General features: G+C 46.4%; 1 protein-coding gene across 2 annotated transcripts in view; it reads right to left on the bottom strand.

The window, feature by feature from the left end:
- Positions 1-23,838, bottom strand: part of LOC146805015 (acetylserotonin O-methyltransferase-like) — a 498,870-nt gene that overhangs the window by 436,586 nt on the left and 38,446 nt on the right. The gene's annotated exons all lie outside the window — the stretch shown is intronic.

Below are 23,838 nucleotides of genomic sequence, written 5' to 3'. Positions count from 1 at the left end.
TTTAAATGCAATTTTACCAGTGTTCAAAAACTTTACAAACATATTATGAATTTAAATAGCAGATTCACAACAAACTCACCAACCAGTTCATAAGCATATAAGAAATACTCAGTTTTCCATAATTGTTCTGCATGGTCTTTCAAATTTGAATCATATGTTATGTTGGTTTATTACATCTTATATAAAAAAAATCCTGTAAATCACTCCTAAATACTAACATGGTGCATTGCCTCCATAAATGTTTTATGTATTTCATCTCCATTTCATATCGATATTCATAACTCATTTCATTGTGCACTGTGCTTACAATAAAAAAACCAAGTGCAAATACATAAAATAACAGTTCTCTATGAATAGAGATGAGGCAGATGTGCAAGCTATTGCTGCTGTTATTTTTCCTGGCTTTAGAACCCTTGGCAGCCACGATCTGATAGTCCCCAGACATTGCTGGCATCCTTATGCCGGCATGCATCTCCAGACTACCTTTGTATGCAGATGACACACTCCTCACGCTTTCTGACGTAGATGCCAGACTCCAGGCTCTTTTATTTATTATAGAGGAATTGTCAGCATTATCAGGGTACGAAGTTTACTGGGACAAGAGCGAGGCAATGCCTATGTCCTGGGAAATGATGAAGGTGGCTATTGAAGGTTTTCGCTTCCAATGGTGGAATGACAAATTAGCATACATGGGTATACCGATTACAGACGGATAGGAAAAAATGGTCCTTTACAACTTGGAACCCTTATTGATAAGTTCTATTATGACTTCTAGAAGGGGTTCTTGTTGAATTTATGTCTGTGTAGTGGGGCTTCAAGACATCAAAGATGGTGGTCGCTCCCAGATGCACATATATCTTGTAAATGCTACCACTACTTGTCTTGCTGTCACATCAAGGCGCACGTAGGCATACATTTCCAAGTTGATGGTCAGTCGTCCCTGTATAGAGCACTATTATACTGCACTCCATTTGTCACAACTGGCCTAAATGTTGCCTAGAGCAAAGGACGCTCTAATCTGGGTCGCCATAGAACACTAACCCATGCAAACTAAGGGGCCAGTTACGATGTCGTTTGGAAAGGCTTAGGATGGGATTCGATATTGCAGAATCCAATTTGCAACCCTTGTTTCTGAACGAATCGTACACAATTCCCAGCAACCGATTACGATGCCCGGACTCTGTTTTGGGCAGTCCGAATCAGTTCCGAAAGGCATTCGGACAGCCCGAGTTCATAGTGAGCCCCCCTTCACCTAGAGGTGTCCGATTGGGGCCCATGGGGATACCCAAGGGCCCCTCGTCCCAACTATGCACAATGTGGCAGGCACCATGGGGTGCCCGCCACAAGGTGCAAGTTTTTCCCCAACCACCCTTTTTTTAAATGGGAACCTGTATTCTCCTTCGGAACACAGGCTCCTACTGAAGTCAATGGGAGTCCGACCGAATGATGCTGGGAAGCGTTGTGATCGGTCAGTCAGAGTCGCACAACCCGGTTTGTTCGGAAACGATTCCAAGACCGATTAGTTTGTACAGTTTCCAAACAACATCGTAATCGACCCCTAAGAGTGGCCTTCAAATACTATTTAGCCATAAGACGTCTACATTTCTATTGCCTAGTCATGTCCTCCAAACCATGATACGCATCTGCCTTCACATGCATAAACTACTACAGGTACATGCTGAACTTCATGCTAAGACCCCGTTGTGGCATAATGACAATATTTGTATAAGGGGTTGACCCCTTCATTGGAAGACTTGGGAACATGCTGGAATTTATTCTTTGAGCCAGCTGCTATTGTAAGGCAAGATGAAATCATTTAAGCCTCTGCAGGAGGAATACCATATCTCTCCCTCAACAGTGGTGATATCTACAACTAGTCCATTGTCTTACCAGCTCCCTAGGACCCAGCCTTGGCATGTCCCAGACTCGCCCATTCTACAATATCTTAAGCACTGTGGCCTGCATAAAGGGTTGATGTTGGATTTTTTATAACCTCTTGGTACACCACCTAGACTCAAAACCTCTCATCCTACATTTACAAATAGAATGTCAGTGTTTATTGGGGGGGCACGAATGAGCCTGATGAATGCGAAGAAATTCTGGAACATATGGATGAAGGGTGGAGGTAAGAGAATCCAGGATGAAATTCAGCCTTTTTAAATCCCCACAGGACTGGTATTGGACCTCACACAAGCTCTTGAAGATTAGGACATTGCAGCACTTGAATTGTTGGAGGTATCAGAACTCGGCCCGTGACACACCCAACATTCTCTTCAACTTCCCTGATCCTCTACAGTACCAGTCCCAGGTAGGCTGTATTGATAGGTGTGACAGTGTCCATTGTTAAATGATTAGTATTGCTACACAACGTGGCAGATGCTACCACAATGGCGACACATGAACTTGCCTCAGTGCTGCCTCTAGCCAAAATTTGTATCCTGAGGCCCTGGCAGTCACCTAGGGTGCATGTCCATGATAATGTATAAAACAGCTTTGTATCAAACTGATCAGTAGGGCCCAAAGGCATCAGAGATCTTTCTAAACTTTTGAACCCCATTCCTTGGCACCCTCAGGAAAATACTAACCCCGAAACTCAGTACATTGGGAGCTCCCTTATGTCTTTTGCCCTGCTTGAAGGGATGTAGTCCCTTTCCTGACCACTTTTCCTTGTCACGCGCCAGGCCTAGGCTTCACCCCTCTTTGTATGTATGTCTGTGTACTTTCATCTATTTTGCCCGACTTTGGCGACTGAGGAATCCCTCCTCTCTTGCCACCCTTACCTCTCCCTAAGAATATGGATCTGTGACTGTGTCTTTCATACCATCTCCCCCACCTCCTACCCTTACTCTATATTGTGGGACTGACGTAAAGTCCCTAGGGCCAGACTTCATCTTGAGCTGGATGAGACTCAATTTTCTCTATGCCTGATCATCGGCATGTCTGCCTTTGACACAGATGCTGTCTGTCATTATCTTTCCAAGAACCTGTGAAACTGTCCAGTCATTCAGATAGTGACATTGTTAAGACACCTGATACAACATCTTTACCTTTAATTAAAGGTCTGATAATAATAGTAAGATAAACAATTTAGTCTGAACATACCATTTTTGTTTCTAAGAAATAATCTAAGACTAGAATATTGATGTACGCAAGTTATGTCAGACACTCTTAAGGGTATCTCTGAAATTCTCTATATCAGATAAGCCACAATAAAACGGCCCGTCAAGTGACCATTTGGGAGAAGAAGTCCTTCACCCAAGATTATATAGCAAGATTATGTCAGAAGATACTGACAGAGATTGCCAGGCCTCCACACAGCTACAGCATTACATTTTGCATGAAAGCTGATATTGAGCCAATTCCGAGAGATGAGGAATCTTTGCTGATTAGAATGTTTTCCCTTTGAGGGAACACTCTTTCCTGGCTACTGAGAATTACAGCCTCTTGATTTAAACAACAATGTAGTGCATTGATTCTCCCTATGAAACTCTAGATGCAAGTGTTACTACTCCATGCTCTCATAGTATAGCACTCAGAAGTAGATTTTAGGGAGTTAGGTCGCTAGATGACAATTTCACTATGGTAGAATTGATAAAATTGTGTTTGTTGTTCGCTGCATGCATTAGAGCTGTTTTAATAATTTTCTGTGTGGGTATTTTGAATGTGCTAAGCAACAGGATGAGTCCGTTGAAATAAACACTTTTAACCATAACGTATATTTTCTTAGTGCAGTACTAGTGAGTGTTATTCAAATGAACAAAATTGGGCTTTCAAATTACCACTGTATCCCTGAATCACTGTTTAGAGATTGCTAGTAACCTAGGAAGCGCAGACACCACATCAACTATGCATTGGGTGGATTTGTGGTGGGCTACAACAACCTGTTATTTCACATTCAATCACTGGTGCATTGAACTAAGTTCACCTGTAACAAGTGCTAATATGTGAAAGCAAACCTTGTAGAGCTAAGCCAGAGTCTTAAGGCCATATTTATGAGCCAGGTTGCATCGCACTTGCACCACGCGGCATAGTGCAAGTGCAATACAACTCAAAAATTAGATTTATGAACCATGCAAGGTCACTTTGCATACCTTATAAATCTGGGGTAGCTCAACACAGCACAAATTGCTATGTTGCATTACTCTGCCCTTGGAATGCATCCCATGGGCGTTGCATGAGTGTTTTTCACATGAAACTCCCATGGTTTTTGACGCATTCCCAGATTTACCAAAAGTGGTGGACCTGAGAATGCTCAAAAAAAGATATGCCTTCTGAGGGGAGGCATAAGGAGGAGAAATATCTTTAATTCTCCTGGTTACTTCCTCTTTCTATGTGTGTTGTGTTCTGCAGCACAAATAGATAGAAGAATTTACCTCTCAGGATTGTTTTTCTACAGAAAGGTGCCCCTTCCTGCATAAAAAAAATCCTGCATGCAACACAGGCACCCTTGTACCAGGGTGCCTGTGTTGGCGCTAGGTAGCCAAGCACCAGCACAGAGACAAGGAGAGGAATGCACAGTATTCTTTTAAATACAGCACATTCCTGCCCTTTCCCTTTGCCACAGCATAGCGCAGTAAGATGGCTTGCTGTGCTGCTCCTCATCCTCATAAATATGCACCTTAGTTTATGCAACAGCATAGGCATTCAAGGTCCTATCTCACTTACCGGAAATGGGCAGCTCTCCCTCACCCCCAGTCTCTCAAGCTTTAAATCTGCACCTTAGTTTATGCAACAGCATAGGCATTCAAGGTCCTATCTCACTTACTGGAAATGAGCAGCTCTCCCTCACCCCATTCTCTCAAGCTTATAACACCACAATGTTATGTTCCAAGATGGCCTTCTTCTACCCCCCGGTAGGTGTTGGGGACTTGTTCTTAGCTGGTACCCACACTGGGTGTCTGTAAGCCGAGTCCCTCCTGAAGTGGATTGGACATATTAGGTCGCTGCAGTTTATTGCTGTGTGGGAGCCCCGGACTGGGGCCTTGCTTTTGTCACCATCATATAGCCCACCACATAACCAGGTCATAAGGTTTCACCCTCTCTGTTGCACAGACTGGGCGAGTGTGCTGTGCCCACCTTCATCCTTCTTCCAAGGACTCTGTTCCTTTTACAAGTACTCTCTGCTTGTTTTGCTCCCTTATATTTCCTCCTGTGTTTTCTCTTATACTTGTCTTTAAAGATCTACCTGTACTTATGGATGGTTAGCCACTGAGGGTCTAATTGCTAGTTTGGCGGGCCATAGGACTGCCAACCTCTCGATGGTGCGGTGGTAGTCGGGGACTGCTACACCAGTGGTCCGACTGCCGCATTACAACTACATCGGTTGGCCCACAATAGAACTGCAGTAACAAATGACAAAGTCTATGACCAATTTTATATGACTGTGGTGGCCTGGGGCTTTGTTTATTATGTATGCAACTTGTAGTTTATATTCCTATGCCATTCGGTATGAGAAAAGGAGCACCAAGGGGAAGTGACCCAGATTATATAACTCAGAGTACAACTACTTATTAAAAATTATTCTGTGAAGGGTGGCGTATCAACACAGGAGTCTGTCAGGAGGAAAGAAAGGGGCCTGGGGGGGGCCACAGGCCAGATCCAATGTTCACCTAAACCACAGTTTGTTATTGGGTCAGTCTATCCAATGCTCAGGTGGGTCAAGGGGGGTGGTGTAGACAAAAGGCAGCCTTTGTACTTTTCATAGAGTCAATGTGCACCTGATTACCTATTGTATTACTGTTGTTACCCACATACATTTTTATTCAGGTTAACTGGTCTTGTTCTCCATCCAAACAAGAGCTATCTCTATCATCATCAACCACTTCATGATACCTCTCAGGGTTTTCCCAATTTGCAATGACCTCTCTCCAGGGTTCTGCCATTGGGTGACCCCTCAGTACCCGTGCACCCTCTCTGGTTAAGACCCCCCCCTCTGCTCCTGCCCAGTGGGTTACGTCTTTTTTCTAGTCTCCAGTTATGGGGCCACAGGTGGACTTCCACGTCAATGCTATTCTCCTCATAGCCAGGCCTAGTGCTAGATCCAGGAATGTTGTGCTTATTTTACACTTGGGTGGTTGGGGGAACAGTCCAAGCAGGCAAGTTCTGATCGTGGGTTTGAGAGCATGCTCTATTGCTGCACCTACCAACTTCAAGGCATCCACCCAGAACTTATTTACTGTGGCATATTCCCAGGTCATGTGAATGAAATCAGCGTCGCTATGGTTACACCTCTGGCAGTTACGTATTTCACCACCGTAGGTGACACCGAGCCTGTGAGGAGTCCTCTATGTCACCTGAGTGTAGTTGAATTGAATATATTTCATCCTTGTGTTGTGGGAAACCTGTTTACGGTATGCCTAGATTCTGCCCCACTCCAGATCCGAAAGCCCCTTATGTAATACTGTCTCCCATTTGTCTTGCAATTTTTGTAACGGGGTACAGAACATTTCGGCAAATGTAGGTACAACCATTTCACCTGGTCTCTAGATCTGCCTAGGGGGAGCATGGCCCATAGCATCGGATGGGTCGTGGGTTCCTCTCATCCGTTATTCCTTAACCCCTTAAACATTTGGGTCAAGGCCTTGTACTGTAGGAACTATCCTACTGAAGTTCAAACCCCTCAACCAGATCCTCCAGTGAGGTGAGGATTAGGCCTGGGCAAAATGTCCGTTCCGTTCGCGGAATTTGCGATAATTTGGCATTTCCGCGTTCCGCGGAGAGCGCGGAAATGTCAAAATTTCCACATTCCGCAGCTTTGCGATAATTTGGTTCTTGCTCGCGCTGTAAAATAATACATTCACACGCGTGCGCGATCGCCTTACCTGAATCCCGCGTTCGCCGACAAGTTTTCCCGATCCGGTCGCGTTCTCCATGAGATGTTGTATTGTTTTAGCCATTTGCGCTGTCTCGCGACAGTTCACGTCCGCAGTGACGTCATGCGTCGCGCGATCACGTCTTTCTTCTCGCGATCATGCAACTGAAAACAAGATGGCCGCACCCGCGAGCAACCGCAGGGGTAAGTTAGCGACCCGCAACCATGCAGAAAATATCGCGAACGGGCGGGAAAAAAACTTCCGCATCTTTGCGATATTTCCGCTTGTTTGCGGAGATTTTTAACATTTTCGCGATAATTTGCGAAAGTCGCTTTCGCAAATTCCGCCCACCCCTAGTGAGGATGGATTGCTGGTAGCAGTGCCCCACTGTCTCCAATCCCACCTCCGTCCAAGCTGATAGTTGGTCCGAGGTGAATATTGTCTTGCGATTACCATACGGTAATCCTATCAGGGGCAGGGCCAGGGAGTACAGGGGAGTACCCGCATTTTTGGCCACGCAGTGTTTCCAACACGGCAGGGCAGTGGTATGGAGCAGAAATTGATGAGGAATTACCACTGCTGGGTGAAGCATTCTGGCTAGTAATAGTGTTGTGCGGTCACAGGAGTCTGTCAGGTCTGTCCCCTCAGGGTCTGTGCCTTACAACCATTGCGCCAAACACTGTAGTTGAGAAGCCAGGAAGTAAAGTTCAAAGTTCGGCACTCCCACACCACCATCTATCATAGGGCATTGCCAAGGACAACCTCTGACGTCCCCTTTCCCATATATGATCTCTCAGCAAGACATCTATGTGCTTGAACCACTCGTTGGGCACTACAATCGCTAAATTAATAAAGAAATACAGAAGATGTGGCAACAAGACCATCTTTGCAAGGGAGACTCGTGCCATAATTGAAGACTCCAGAAGCACCAGAATGGTACACATGATCTAAGGGCTCTTAGTGCTTTTCCCAAATTCCCATCTCTCAAATCCGCCAGTGAATGGAAGTTGTGTATCCCTAAGTATATGAAGGAGGAAAGGGCTCAATTAAGATCCCATGGAAGGTCTATGGGGCAAGGGAGGTTTGGGGCTACAGGGAAGAAGGTAAGTCTTGATTTTGTTAACCTTTAAGCCAGACACATGCTTGAATCTACTCAGGAGGTCAAGTTCCACTGCAGAGCATTGCACAGCATTGCTAAGATGAATCAGAAGATTATCTGCATGAAGTGAGATGGTATGAACATGTCCTCCAACTGTCAGGCCCACCCTCTCGCTTCCCTGATTTAACAGAGCTGCCAGTGGTTCGATTGCCAAACAAAACAAAAGGGGTGACAGAGGGCATCCCTGTTGAGTCCCATGAAGTGTATGATATGGCGAGGAAACCGTTTTGCCTGTCTTGACTCTGGTCATAGGGTGTTCATATAATACTTCCACCCTTTTCCCATAGTCATCTCTCGAACCCATGTGTTGTATGGTTTCGAACAGGAAATCCCAACGTACGGTGTTGAATGCCTTCTCCAGGTCTATGGGCAAGAGGGCCAGTCATGGGAGTAAGTTAAAAGAAGTATTCGGGTAGGGATAAATCCATTCTGGTCTGGGTGGATTAGTGTAGACATGTGTGGTAGTAAACGGAGTGCCAGTACTTTGCAAAGTATTTTGAAATCCATATTGAGCATGAAGAGGGGCTGGAAATCTTTAACGCGGGCCCCTCAGAGGTCATCTTTAGGAATGGGATCACCTGTGCTTACCTAGTAGACTCAAGAAGCAGCCCAAGACGTAAGGATTCTGCATAAGGTCACTAGAGAAGGAGCCAATTTCGGCACATATAGTGAGTAATATTCCACGGGGAGACCATCTGGGCCTGGGGTCTTGCCTGTGGCCATGCCTTTAATGGCTGCCTGGATTTCCTGAATTTTTTACCGGTCCGCATCGTGTATCTTTCACCTGTCGGTCCAGCATTTTAAGAGGCAATAGTGACAGTACAAGGAGTCATAGTAATCTCAAAACAGGGCATTAATCACCTCTGAATCGTGGACAGAGTGGTTTGTTTCCAAAGGAACATGGGTAATTGGTGAACCATGTGTCTCTGGTCTAATCAACCAGGTCAATAGGCGCCCAGGTCTACCTTCTTCCTCCTGCACTCTAGTGAGGTATCCCCCGTAATCCTGGCACCTCAGTCTCTCAAGGGTCTGATGGTACAATGATTGTGTGTACTTCAATCGTCTCTGGTTTGTAATGTTTGAGCCTTGTGCATTGTCCAGTCCGTGTCGTTTTTCCTCCAGGTCTCGCAATTCCTGGTGTAATTCTTGCTGTGCCCCTATTGACTGTCCCAGATAGAACCCCCTTGGAACCACCTTACATGCCTCCCAGTCCACCAGCACTGTGGATGCTGTATATGCGTTGGAAGAAAAGTATGTGTCAATGGCTGTACCCAGGTTTACAGGAAGCAAGAATCTTCTAGCATCAGTGGGTTGAGTCACCACAGTGGAATCATTGGGCGCTTTCCCAAAGGTTGGAAGGACAACAGTAATGGACTTTGACCAGAAAATGTGCGTCCCAGATAGTCCATACATGTAATGAAGTGTCCTAGACTAGAGGAGCATAGGAAGGCATCCATACTTGTATGTAACTGATGCAGGGAGGAGTAATATGAGTAGTCTCTATCAGACTGGTGTTGTGTCCTCCAAACGTCTTCCATACCCCAGTGCCCCATCCAGTCCCTGAGAGCCGCTACTGTGCGGTAAGCCTGGGCTCCTGGCAGTGGGGGGTGTGTGAGCATTCTAATGGTGTCAGCTACGCAGTTAAAATCACCTCCCAGGATCATGTCCACCACCGCTACTCAGGCTATATGTGCCAAGAGGTCGTGGAGGAAGGGCCCCTGTTCTTGATTAGGTGCGTATACGGTGCCCGGTGCGATCTCGTGTCTGTGCACCTCTCTTTCTTAAATATGTATCTACCCTCTCCGTTTACCACGGTGTGTAGGGGCTCAAAGGGTACTCCAGCTCTTATCCAGATTAACACTCCTCAGGCATATGCAGAATAGGTGGTCACAAAGATGTGTCCTCTCCAGCGTCTAACGCAATTTCTCTACTTCATTTTGTATAAGATGTGTCTCTTACAGTAGGGCAATCTGTACCCCCTTCTCCATAAATATCTGTGTATATTACGCCATTTAGCTTCTGACCCCATCCCCCTAATTTTCCATATCAAAAAGTTCAGTGTGTAATGCGTGGATACCATTTGCAGGAGTTAAACCTCAGCCCTAGCTACCCCCATCCTCCCAACCCCCAAAAACAGACTAGCACATCCCCTGCAGTAGAACAGAACAAAACAATTAAAGAAGAACCCCCAACAAGGCTGAACTCCCCTTCCCCAGAGCAGTCTGGCAATAGCCAGCTGACCAAACCCTAAACAGTGCATCAGACTTCACAGAAGTCCCCAATTAGTGTTGGGTACAGTCTTCAGTCTTCCTAGCCTGAACCTCCTCCCAACCTTCCTTATATACCTTCTCTGACTGGTCTTCCTCCTACTGGCCTTACTCCTCCTATTCATATTTCTATACTCCAGCACTTCTTCCTCTTTGTCCCCTTTATCACATCCTATCCCCAAACAGTAGCTATCCATGTAGAAGCTTTAGGTACAGGGATGGCCCTAAGGCAGCATTTCTCACATTGTTTGTATTGGTTAGACATTTCTGCATTCAAGTAAGTCATTACTTTGTTACACTGATTATTATTTTGAGAGAAACCCTCACATAAAGGCTAGTGGCCAGTCTGAACTCCTATTTTTAACATTGTCAGGGCTCTGTCACACTCCATTTATGGCAGTGAGACAGAGCATCCTGACAGCTCTCCACTGACTATGACCTTTGTCATCTTAGGGCCCCATGAGAACAGCTAACCCTCCATTACAGTCATTCAATCCATCAAGAGTACCTTAGATCCTGGTCCAGCATTAAAACCATGAGCCCCATTCTTCTTGCCAACATTAATTATTAGCCATGACTGGAGCCTTTCGCTGGGCTCCTCCTTCCCTGTCAGTCTGACAAAATATCAGAATCTCACTGAGTCAACAGGTACATGCATCACTGACCTTTGAGCACTATAATCACCCCTGGACCTCTTGCTGGCCTTCTCATGCCACCAGTTTGACAACAAACCCACATTTTCTCAGGCCCAGCGCTGACCTACTGTGTACTATATCACCTATCGAAGTCGGTCCTGTCACATGCTCTTTTGAAACTAAAAATATGAAGACTATCACATGGTGCAAAGCAGAGCAGCATCTCCTCTGCTCCAATTTTTTAAACATCATGGGTACCAAGTACACCAATTGATGGGCCATCACATGATATAAACACCATCCAGGAAGATAAAATAAAAGTGTCCTTTTTCAACCAGCACCTGGATAGAGCCATCTGATCTCACAGAACCCCATTGAGAGCTAAGAAGGTAGACTCAGATTCAGCCTTCTGTCAGTCCTCACACAATCCCTTCAAGAATAGCCATCTACCCCTCAAGTCTCACTACTGGCTGTCTGAAATTCTCAATCCACCTTTCTACCTCCATAGTTTAGTTACTCCCAGATCCCTCTCAGCAGTGGATTTTATGACAGCATTCCCGTTCGCTCACATGTCCCTCAGTCTGCACACTTAACTTGTTTGCCTATTCTCCCTGAAGTCTGATTGCTTGCCCCTCACCCTATCCACTTTCCTCTAGCTGCCATTCTTACTAAGTCAGACAGCTATGCCACCAGTTTATCCATCCTCCACTCTCACCCTATTTTCTCTTAGTCATCAAAGTTCTGCTCTAAGTTGCCCCATTTCCTTCTCAGGCTGCTGGCTTTATCCCCGCTCTGCTTACTTTTTCCAAGGATGTCCTTTCTCCTACAAGTCCCATCACTATGCCATCAGCCTACCCACTTTTCCACCAACCTGTCCTTTTTGCTTGAAAATGTCAGACAAAAAAGCTATTAAGCAGTTCTTCCATCTGCACTGGCACAGGGGAGTGTGTATCCTATGCTTCCACATTGTCAATTAACTGCTGCAGATTAAGCAACAGTGACAAGCTGAGTAGCCCCAGGAGAGTTAAGTTGGGAACAAATAACAAAGTTGTTGGACTTGACATCTTTTGCATGGTTTTCCCCCAACTTTTTGTTTTCCAGCCTCCTGTTTTTGCTGATTTTGTTTCTGCTGGCTTTATCACTGCTAGCCAGTGTTAACGTGCTTATGTTCTCTATTTTAAACATGGTAGAATTGGCTTGCACCCAATATGCACACTTAATTTACTTGTAAGTCGCTAGTAGAGAGGTACTTCATGTAACAGTGGCCTGTAAATTAAATGCAAGGAAAATTACTAACACTGATCACCATTCAGTCACCCATTCACAACAAGATCACACAATCCAATTGCTATTGTCAAAAATATGAATTTTTTATTTTGAGGTTTTAGTTCTTTGAAAAAAATTTTTGAATGTTTTTGAAAATGCAATACATTTATGAATTTCATATTATTTGATATACACAGGAATCACAACATTTTCAAAAGAACAACAATGGGACAAATGGGGAGGAGCCTAGCGCGCAACCAAGATGGCCGCGTAGGCACAGGGCTCCCGCGGGCCTCCACAACTTCCCACGTCTATCCTGAATATATCCTGATTCTATCGACGGGCTTCTACAGGCGAACCTATGCGGAGGTGATACCTGTTGTCCAAATTCAAATCGGACTTCAGGAACCGGGATAGCATCGACTTCAAGTTGGCGGCCTACTCCTGACCTTGCCCCGGATTCGAGTTGGCATGGTGCCCGGGCAGAAAGTGAACAACAACGGCATGCAGGACACGGGCCGGTGCGCACCCCATACTTTCACTTTCTGTTTCGGGTCTCCTCGCTGAAACTGACTGAGGGGCCCTGGATTGTCAGCACGCATTCATAGTGGGAAGATCGGGTATCCTGCCTGGATCCTGGACACTAGTCTGGACTACCTATCGTGATCGCCGAGACTCCCTAGATCGGCTCTCCGGGGATTGCTAATCGTGTTGGTGGACGACAACCTCGGCGACCATCAGACAATGGCGGCTAGATTGGATGGAGATAAACAAAAATCCAAGACGACTAGGCGGGGAGCTCATACCCAAGCTAATAACATGGACCGCTATACCCAGTCACAAGGATCCCCTAGTGGCCTGCATAAGTCACCGGAGAGATCCAAGGATGGCCCGGGATCGTCTACGGAGTTAACATTGCAGGACGTCATGGGTGCCATCGATGAGATGAAAGCAGCGGTCGGCCAGCAATTCGACACCTTGGCCCATAAATTGGACACGGTTTTGATCGACGTTAAACTAGTCAGAGCGGACCTTTCACAAACGAATGAAAAGGTCAAATCCTTGGGTCTGATAACGTCGAGTCTGGTAACGGACGTGTCTGATCTGCAAACCGAGGTCCGTAATCTGCGGACGTCCAATGATTTGTCTGTCCGTCGGCTGGAGGATTTTGAAAGTAGGGCTCGGCGGAATAATGTGCGCATAATAGGGGTACCGGAGAAATCGGAGATCCCTGCGGCTGACCTCTTCGTGGAAGACCTCGTGATCAATAGGGGTGGGCGGAATTTGCGAAATTAACTTTCGCAAATTATCGCGAAAATGCGGAAGTTTTTTTCCGGCATGTTCGCGAGATTTTCTGCATGGTTGCGGGTCGCCAACTTACCCATGTGGTTGCTTGCGGGCGCGGCCATCTTGATTTGAGTTGTCTCGCGGTGCATGATCGCGAGAAGAAAGACGTGATCGCGCGACGCATGACGTCACTGCGGGCGCAAACTGTCGCGAGACAGCGCAAATGGCTAAAAACAATACAACATCTCACGGAGAACGCGACCGGATCAAGAAAACTTGTCGGCGAACGCAGGGATTCAGGTAAGGCGATCGCACGCGCGCGAGAATGTATTATTTTACAGCGCGAGCAAGAAACAAATTATCGCCAAGCTGCGGAAACCGGAATTTTTGACATTTTCGCGCTCTCCGCGGAACGCGAAAATGTCAAATTATCGCAATTTCCGCGAATGGAACGAAATTTTCGCCCAGGCCTAGTGATCAACCATCTCGCACCCAAGGGATTGAGTAAATTCTTTGCGGTCGAGCGGGCCCATAGAGTTCCGGGTGGCAAGCCGAAACCGGGCGCTCCCCCGCGGCCCATCATTGCCAGAATTTTTCATTTCAGGGACAGGGACGCTATCCTGCAGGCCTCGAGGGTGAGTGGGCCGACGAAGTTTGAGAACACTAATATAAGTTTCTACCCGGACTTCACACAATCGGTCCAAAAGCAGCGACAGTGGTTCATGGGTGTTAAACGGCGACTGAGAGACATGGACCTGAAATATGCGATGCTCTTTCCGGCCAGGTTGCATGTTGAGTTTGAGGATCGGACACATTTCTTCGATCGGCCGGAGGAGGTTGGAGATTGGCTTGATACCCTGCCCCAGCGACGAAGTCGAGAGGGACCGACCGAGGAGAACGGAGTGGGCTTGGCTGGACAGGAATAGACTTTTGGTTCCCGGTGACTGAACATTGCAATGACACCTCCATGTTTTGGTTCGATGTTTCTATTCAGTGCCTTATCCTTTAATGCCCGGGGGTTGTGGGGTGCTCAGTGAGGCTCTTTCCTCCTCTGGGGTATCTTTTTTGTAGATTAGTTAATGCTAGGGCGACAGGCACACTGCAAGTTGGGGGGGCTACATGGGCTCACGCAGGGGTGCAGGGAGGGGTAGTTGTAACGGAAATGTTGGTGGGGAGGGGGGGAGTTGGGGAATGTTTGAATGTTCTACAAGGCAATGTAACGCTATATGACTGGTGGTCAGGGTCGTGTTCTCTGGGGGGAGGGAGTTGTGCGCGGGGTTGGGATGGGGGGTAGGGGACTGAGAGTACTCTCATGGAATGTGAATGGCTTGGGGGATAGGATTAAACGTGGAGTAGTGCTGCAGTTTTTGAAACGGCTGTCGCCAGATATTGTCTTTCTGCAGGAAACGCATCTAATTGGGAATTCTTTCCATGCTATGAATAGGCGGGGATATCGTCTCGTTGTTCATTCTGGTTTCACTTCTGGCTCGCGGGGGTGGGCATCTTGATTATAGCCTCTCTCCCGTTGGAGGTAGACGATCTGATTCACGATGACAGAGGGCGGTATGCTGCACTTGTAGGCTGATGGGAGGGCAACACCGTCTTGCTCGTTTCTGTTTATGTCCCACCAGGATTGCAGACCGTAACTTTCGCTGATTTGGGGCGAATGGTCTTGGGACTCCCGGGGGGGGGGGTTCTGGTGATGGGGGGCGATTTTAATTCTGTCGTATCCGGTAGAGCGGATCGTCACCCTCCCAGGGATCTCCCTGGGGCACAGGCCTGGCTGAGTGGGTTTATAGATACCCTCGGACTGATAGACTGCTGGAGATTAATGCACCCGGGGCGGCGCAATACACTTTCCACTCAGGGGCTCATGGAAGTTTATCGAGACTTGATTATGTCCTTATGCCAGCGGCCCAAGCAGTGATGGTTGGGGAAGTAAGACATCTGGCCCGGGGTATTTCCGATCACTCCCCATTACTGTTGCGCATTGAGGTCACCCCCGGGGCTGAGGGGAGGGTAGCACCGATTAACCCTTGGTACCTGCGTAATCCTAAAATCCGGGCGGACCTGGTCCAGTCTCTTGAGCGCTATTTCAATGAAAATGTGGGGTCAGTATCCTCTGCTGTCTCGTTATGGGAAGCTTTTAAAACAGTGATCCATGGGCAAGCTCTTTCTCTAATTTCCCACTCCAAGAAAAGCAAGACTGAAGAGGTGGTTCGCCTTGAAAACGAAATAGCCAAGTTGGAGGGGGACCTGGAGCTGGATGTCACGATTGATAAGTTGCATGTTCTCAGTCTCAAGCAGCTTGACTATAGAGCGTTGGTTACTGATGCTGCCAAAGTGATGAGTAGAGAGCAACAAGGGCGCATATACGATGTGGGGGATAAGGCTGGAAAATTGATTGCATGGTTGGACAAGAAGGAGAGAGCGAGTTGAGTGGTGCCGGTTATTGAGAGAACGGATGGCGTGCGTGTGACTGACCCTGTGGAAATTGTTGAATGTTTCGCGACTTACTTCCGCGACGTATATTCTCCAGTCTCGGATTGCCTTGAGGATGACTCTCATCTGTTGCTGAGAGATATTGCGTTGCCGTCTTTGTCAGAGGCGGATAGGGTACTGATGGATGCGACGTTGTCGCCTGATGAGATTGCTTTGGCTATTCGCTCGGTCGCTTCTGGCAAGGCCATGGGTCCCAATGGCCTTCCCATCGAACTGTATAAATTGCGTCCGGACCAGATGGCGCCTCATCTCTGTGAAATGTTTCTTGAAGCACGTGACGTGGGCTCCCTCCCCTATGATCAGCGTCTTGCTACAATAGTCGTGATTCACAAGGAGGGGAAGCCGCGGGATCGGTGTATTTCTTACAGGCCCATCTCACTGTTAAATGCTGAGCCCAAAATTCTGGCTAAGGTTTTAGCTAATCATCTGGTTAGGGTTGTTGGCGACTTGATCCATCTGGACCAGTCAGGTTTCATACCTCACCGTAATATGGCTCTGAACCTGAGGCGTCTTCATGGAGTGCTTGCCAGAGCGGCGTACATACGTGAACCGGCCGTTTTGGCGTCCTTGGATGCCACAATGGCGTTTGATACTCTAGAATGGCCGTATCTTTGGGCGGCGCTCGCGAAATTTGTTTCTGGCCCCTGGTTTATCGGTTGGGTAAAGTTGTTGTACGAGGCACCGCTGGCTCAGGTAGTGGTGAATGGCAGAGTGTCGACACCCTTCGCGTTGGGAAGGGGCACGCGGCAGGGTTGTCCGTTGTCGCCCCTCCTCTTCGCACTTGCCTTGGAACCTCTGGCTGCCTGGTTACGATGGGAGCCCTCATTGCGCGGCATTAGGTGGACGCCTGAATTTGAGGACCGCATCTCTCTTTATGCGGACGACATTCTCCTGTACCTCACATCTCCCCGGCAGTCTTTAATGGTACTAGTTGATGTTCTGAACTCATTTGGTCGCAACTCCGGCTTGGTCATTAACTGGACCAAGTCATGCATCTATGTTCTCTCAGGGGATGCTCCTCTCCTTCCGCGTGGCTGCCCTATCCAGATTTCGCAGTCAGGGTTTAAATACCTGGGAGTATTCATAACATTAGACCCTGTGGCCCGTTATGAGCGGAACTTACTCCCCCCACTCCAACGACTGAGGGCCGACGTCTCGGGGTGGCGACGGCTTCCGCTTTCGCCGCTCGGACGTGCGGCGTTGTTTAAAATGATGTCGCTACCATGATTCCTGTATGCACTGCAAAATACACTCGACGTCATACCGGCCCGCTATTTCCGTGAGGTGGAGAGCTTGCAGAGGCAGTTGTTTTGGGACGGGCGATCGCGAATCGTTCTCACAAAATTGACACTCCCTTGGTATGATGGGGGTATTGCACTCCCCGATATCAAGCGATACTACTGGGCGTCCCAATTACCGGCGGTGAACCACGGGATGTACGGACCGGCCCTGAACCCGGCGTTCGAGATGGATAAAATGCTATTGCCTGGGGGGGACTATAATAGAGCACTCTATTCGAAGTCCCCTGGTGTGCAGTTGACAGGCCCAACGAAGATAGTGGTACGTGTGTGGCATGCTGCTAATGCTGCGATGGGTTGGAAGGACCGCCTGACTCGAGCGACTCCATTGTATGCTTCAGAAAGGCTGGGCTGTTTGTGGAAAACTCAAGGATTTGAGAAATGGGATATGATTGGCATATGTAAGGTGAGCAATCTTTGGGTGAAAGGGAAGTTTAAAACGTTTGATACGCTGAAAGCGGAATATAAGCTGAACGATAGGGAGTACTTCCGGTATGCTCAGGTCCGTCATGCGTTGTGCTCGGTTTTCCCTGATGCTACTGCTATCCCGGAAAATTCCCCACTGGAGGACAGGGTGCTCGATGGCTACGTGCCTGACAGCACAATCTCCTTGATCTATAAAAAGCTTATCAAAGATCGGGCGGACCTGTTGACCCACTTGAGGGAGCTCTGGGTGGCTGACGGTTTGGAATTAGATGATGAGGACTGGGTCTCGGCAATAGCCTCCCCGAGGGAGGTGGCAATTCTGGCCCGCCTTCGGTTCGTACAACTAAAGATACTCCATAGAGTGTATGTCACTGGTCCCCGCCTGATGCGCATGGGTTTCTCCGTGGATGGGATGTGTAAGCGTGGCTGTGGTTCGCTGGGTACTTTCCTTCATGTCATATGGGAATGCCCTGAGGTGGCTCGCATTTGGCGTCGGGTGCATGCTGTAATGGAAGAGGTCACTCATGTTGCTCTGTTTCCAGAAGCTAGAAGATGTCTGCTGAATGTGTGGGAGCCAAACGATTATAATGTGGCGCAGACGCAGTGGGCGACTTTGGGAAATATGGTGGCTAAACGCAACATCGCACAGTTATGGGGCTCCCAGAGGCCGCCCACGGTCTCGGTGTGGAAGGAGAATATGGATTGGTGCATGTTTAGAGAAAAGACGGTGTATGTAGCGAGAGGCAAGCCTAGGAAATGGACTGGGGTGTGGGGTCCGTGGAATTCTTATCGCGGAGACATCTGTGCCCCTCCTCTGGCTATTGTATTGGATGTTCCTTTGTCCCCCTAGCTGGACATTCCTCATCTGTTAGGTTATGAGTAGGTCACAGTTTGATTTTTCCTCTGTTCCCAGGGCCCCCCCTCCCTTCTCTGCCGCAGGTCATTGATTTCCTACCCCGGGGAGCGCGTCCTGATATTCACAATGCCTATTGCCTTGTTTGTGTGTAATGTTTATCAGTTTTAAATTGAAACTTGAAACCGTATTTACTATTGTTATTCAACTACTGCTTCTGCCTTCACTGGGAGTGCTGATGGGCTGACGAGATCCTTTGATTGACAAATCCATATGATGGTGAAATGACACGTCTCATACTAATTAGCGGCCGGCCCAAGGGGTTGTAGGCCCATGTCTGTAACTCTTTGAAGTCAAATAAAGGTTTCTGTTAAAAAAAATAAAATAAAAAAAAAACAATGGGACAAACGTACAAATCACATGACATGATACATGTGATACACAAGACAAAAACAATATTTAAAATGGCTTTCGGCTCAGGTTCTGTACAGTTCAAAACACAGTATTGTCATGGTACCCCTGACTACTATCTCACTAGGAAGGGTTTGTGGTTATTCCCGTGGTGATCTTTTCATCTCTCACAGGCAGTCATTATTGCAGGATCCCCGGTGAGGTGGATTATTGATCCTGCAGTACTTATTATGCCACCAACTTAAGTAGCCCTTTAAACATGACTCAGGCCTGCCATTACAGTCTGTGTAGGTAGTTTAAGACTTTCATTTTAATCCGGCAAAATGAACATTTCACGAGGCCTAAACCTTCCTTTTTAATACTTATATGTCACCTCTAAGGTAAGCCCTTAACAGCCCATAGGGCAGAGTGCAGTGCATTTAAATAACGACCATGTACTTTTAGATATCCTGGTAGTGAAAAAAACTCTTAAATTTGTGTTTTACTATTACAAGGCCTGCCTCTCCCATAGGATAATGGTGCATTAACTATTACATTTAATATGTGATAACGTTCTATTGCCAGCGGTAGGAATATTTAGTATGGTGTCCAAGCAATTATAATTAAAAACCCTCTTCAATGGTAAAGTTGGATTTTAAGTCACAATTCTGAAAAGACTACTTTTAGAAAGTATGAATTTGTTTGTCCTAACAATTTGGTACCTTCAGCCTGTATCCTGGGTCACATGACTATGTGTAACTGGCTGTTGGCCTTTGTGTATTTCTCCCAGACAGTGAGACAACGGGCAATAGGTGTTGGTAGGATGGGCCATCTCTGACTTGATGGAGGGGCTGTCACCTACCACACTTGCACATCACAAAGGCTGTACCTGAGCACACTAACAAAGGATTTGACACTAGTTTTTGTGACCCCAGAAAAGCTATGCCCAGGGCAGGGAGGCAGGAAATTCTAGATACCTCTGGGAGTGGAAAACTCCAGAACCTTTGCCCTATTCAAAGTGAAGTAATATAGGACCCTTAGACCTAACTCTTCATTATACCTCTGGACCTGTGGAAGACTTAGAAGCACTGCCCCAAGTGGTGCCCCCACAGTTCTGTCCCCTTGGAAGTGGGCCTGAAGGTGCTCTACCAGCCCAACTGTGTTCCTGGGAACCAGAACTCATGCAGCGTGAAGCATCTCCTCATAGACGCATCAGAACCACCTCAGCGCGATGTATCCCTGATGCTGGAATGCATATACTAGCTCGCAGACTCCTCAGAACTGCCACTCATTAACGGCAACCTTGACAATGACACAGGACTCAGTATGGCAGCCCTGCAGCTCCACAGAACCACTACTGTGTGATACAGCCTTGACACAGGATCTTGCAACGCTCTGCAAACCAAAGTTTAAGGTTCTTTATTTAGCTGGCCTAACTTGGTCCTTGTATCCAGTCCTCACTCCATTTAGGTCAGCCTGAATCTCTGACTTTGACCCGATCTGGCATGACCAGATATCCACAGCTGGAATTTTATGCTTTTAGATTCTGATTTTACTTAAACATTTTAAATTGCATATCTCCGGTTCTACTGATTGGATTAATATTGTTTTAGTTTAAAATAATGTATTACATATTACTCTATATTTTTAAATTGATTTCCACTTTATTGCTGTTTGAAGTGCTGCATTAATACTTTACACATGGCACCTGAGTTAATTCTTACTGTTTTGTGCCAAGCTACCAAAGAATTAAGCTCAGGTTAATTTGGGGTTTGCTTGTGTTGCACCCTGACATAGATTTTGGCTGCTGTCTGAATAGGGTCTCACCCGCTCAACCAGTAATCCAATTTCCAACAAAAGTAAAATAAAAAAAAATATTTAAACAGCAGATGTGTATCCAGTGCCTATGAAGAGCAGCACACACTAATAACACTAGGGTTGTATTAGAATGTGTGGGATTTCGCAAATGTCCACAGATCTGACACCTCCAAGTTGTCAATCTTCTAGCCTCTGAATGACCTTGATTTGTTGACCGAATACTTGGAACTGCTCTGTCATGGACTTATGGGGCGTAGTAGTAGCATGGAATATTACATGATAACCTCAAATTACAACAATCGACCATTAAGGTATGTTGAGCCAGAAAATCCTCAGGATGGTAATGGACATGTACCCCTTCCCGGGGGGCCCAATGTTACTGTAGTCTGGATCCCTAATGCTGAATTTTGTTGTCATAGGTAAACATGGATCATGATTCTGACAGCCTGTCTCAAGGATTTCGGACTTGTTGGACCAGGAAGTGCACCCAAAGGGCTACCCTCATAGTGGTAAGTTATTGCCTTTAGAAGGAGTTAAGCAGCACGAGTGTGGTGTTGGCAGCATACTGTGTAGTGATCAGTGGAGTTAAAAGGTCCTTTTTGACCTGTGTCAGTGGAGTGTGGCCTACAGACTCACTCACTTTTTAACGTTACTCTGCTGGGTGCTTAACTCACTCTTGGCCTATATCAGTTAGATGTGAGGTGCTGTGTAGTGCAGGAGTGGTGACTGCATTGGTAATATGTGTGCCTGGGAAGGGCAAAATACAGGGGTAGAGCTGTGCTGTACAGTGCGTGCATGGTTAGTGCATGAACTGGGTGTATGTGTACCTGCGAGAAGTACAGTACATAGAGGATGTAGTGCTATGCAGTGCGTGCATGTACTGGGTTGTTATAAATGGGATTCGTGGTTGGCTAAGGTATGCACCGAGGCCAGGCAGGACCCAAAACTCTAGTCAAGGTAAGCTAAGTAAACAGTAAAAGATAATCTGTCCTCACCCTCTGGCTGCTTGGCACCGAGCATTCAGGCTTATCTAAAGAGGCAATGTGTAAAGTAACACACACACTGTAATACAATGCATATTCCACAAAAAGACTCCACACAGGTTTAGAAAACTAGATTATTATATTATAAACAAAGCAAGACCGAAACAACACAAATCTAATGTGTAGAAGTTGAGATGCAGAATTTTAAAAGAATAAATGCAGTAAATCACTTAGAGGCAAGTAGTGCTAAAAAGGTAACATTAGGTCGCACTGGACCGGGGCAAAGTCAAAGTTCACGCTGACTGTGATGAAGCTCCGGGTGACTACAGGATCCAGGAAGGCCCCGATGAACAAAGTACCTTTTCAGGTCGCAAACAGTAAAATGCATCGATGTCGAGGTGCAATGGTTGCGTCGCTGTTTTCCACACAGTGAAGACGATGCATCAATTCCGAAGACGGGTGCTGGAGTCGAGAGGCATTGGGTGATGCTTTGAATTCTGCTACGTAGTCGAGGGGATACGTCGATCCCACGAAGCTGTGATAATACGGTGTCCGATGTGTCAATCTCTGGAGGCAAAGTGCTGGTTCCATAGCAAAGCTCTAATTTTACTCCTGTAACGGGGTCGATGCACTGGTTTTGAACACGAAGACAGGAGATGCATCAAAATCCGTGTTGTAAGTATGTGGGCCACTTCCAGTGAGCCGGACACCAGCGCAGGGGAAGAGACTTTGATATCCCTGAGTCTTAAGCAACAGGAGGCAAGTCAATAAGCCCTTCAAAAAATCACTTGCAGTGAAGGCAGAGTCATACTCTTCTTTAGCAGAGTCAGAGAGCAGCAGGCAGCAGAGCACAATACAGTAACGCAGGCCTTCCAGATCAACAGTCAAGTTGAGTCATTTAACCCCTTTGCTGATAGGCCTTTTTTTTGGCTACTTGGGGTAGTTTTTGCTTAGGCCCCCCATACCTTTTGGTTTACATAACGTATCCACGGCAAATTTGCATCCTTTTTTTCCAACACTCTGAGGATTCTAAAGGTACCCAGGGTTTGTGGATTCCCTTGGAGGGGACCAAGAAATTAGCCAAAATACAGCTACAATTTGTTGTTTTGGGGAAAACTGGACAAAAGTGAAGTAGGAAAAAGTTTTTTTTCTTCTGCAAATTGTACTAACAAAGGCCTTACGGTGCTAACCCACCATATTACCAGCCTTCAGGACCAGGCAGACATTTGTCATAAAACTAAAATGTTCTACGCATTTTAATGGGACAATGTGCTTTCAATCTTCTTCCAATTAGTGGTAGAAATAGGTGTGAAACCAATAATGGATCCCAGAATGCTGTACATTTCTGAAAGGAAGACAAAATTCTAAATTCAGCAATGAGTCATTTGTGTAGATCCTTCAAGGCTTTCCTATAGAAAGTAATAGTTGAAACAAACAAATATTGAAATTGAGTTGAAAAAACTGCCATTTGTGTCTCCATTTGCCCCTGTAACTTCTTTTAACTATGATAGATTTTTTAAAGCAATATACCGTTACATTTCCTGGACCCTTCTGTATGCAGGATATATAGGACTTGTAGGTTCACTAAGAAACTGAGGTACCCAGACCAAATAACTGAGCTGCACCTTGCAATGGGTTTTCATTGTGTACAGGGTATACAGCAATTCATTTGGTAAAATATAAAAAGTGAAAAATGGGTACCAAAGAAACCTATGCATCTCTAAAATGTGAACAAGACATGGAACTCAGAAACAGTGGTTATTTGCACATCTCTGACTTAGTGGGTACCTATACTAGAATGTGAATTAGAGGACATTTTTTTTAAATGACTTATTTTTTGCACACAGTATTACATTTCAAAGGCCGAAATGCATAGAAAGACAATTGGTGGTAACACTTGTTCTACTAGTATGTGTTGCCCGAAGTATCCTAATAGAAATGGTACCTCAGTTGTGTGAGTAGGTCTAGTGTCCACAACAGCAAATGGGCCAAAACATAATGTGGACACATCATATTTTTCTACTGAAAACTGACCTTTTTTTGCAATGTGCCTATCTGGGGATTTTAGGCTGTAGCTCAGCTGACAACCGAGCAAACCTGTATGTTTTTGAAAAACACATGCCAGGGGGAATCCAGGATGGG

The sequence above is a fragment of the Triturus cristatus genome, chromosome 8 (assembly GCF_964204655.1).
Source record: "Triturus cristatus chromosome 8, aTriCri1.1, whole genome shotgun sequence".
Taxonomy (NCBI): Eukaryota; Metazoa; Chordata; class Amphibia; order Caudata; family Salamandridae; genus Triturus; species Triturus cristatus.
This window is presented reverse-complemented; position numbering and strand designations above follow the sequence as displayed.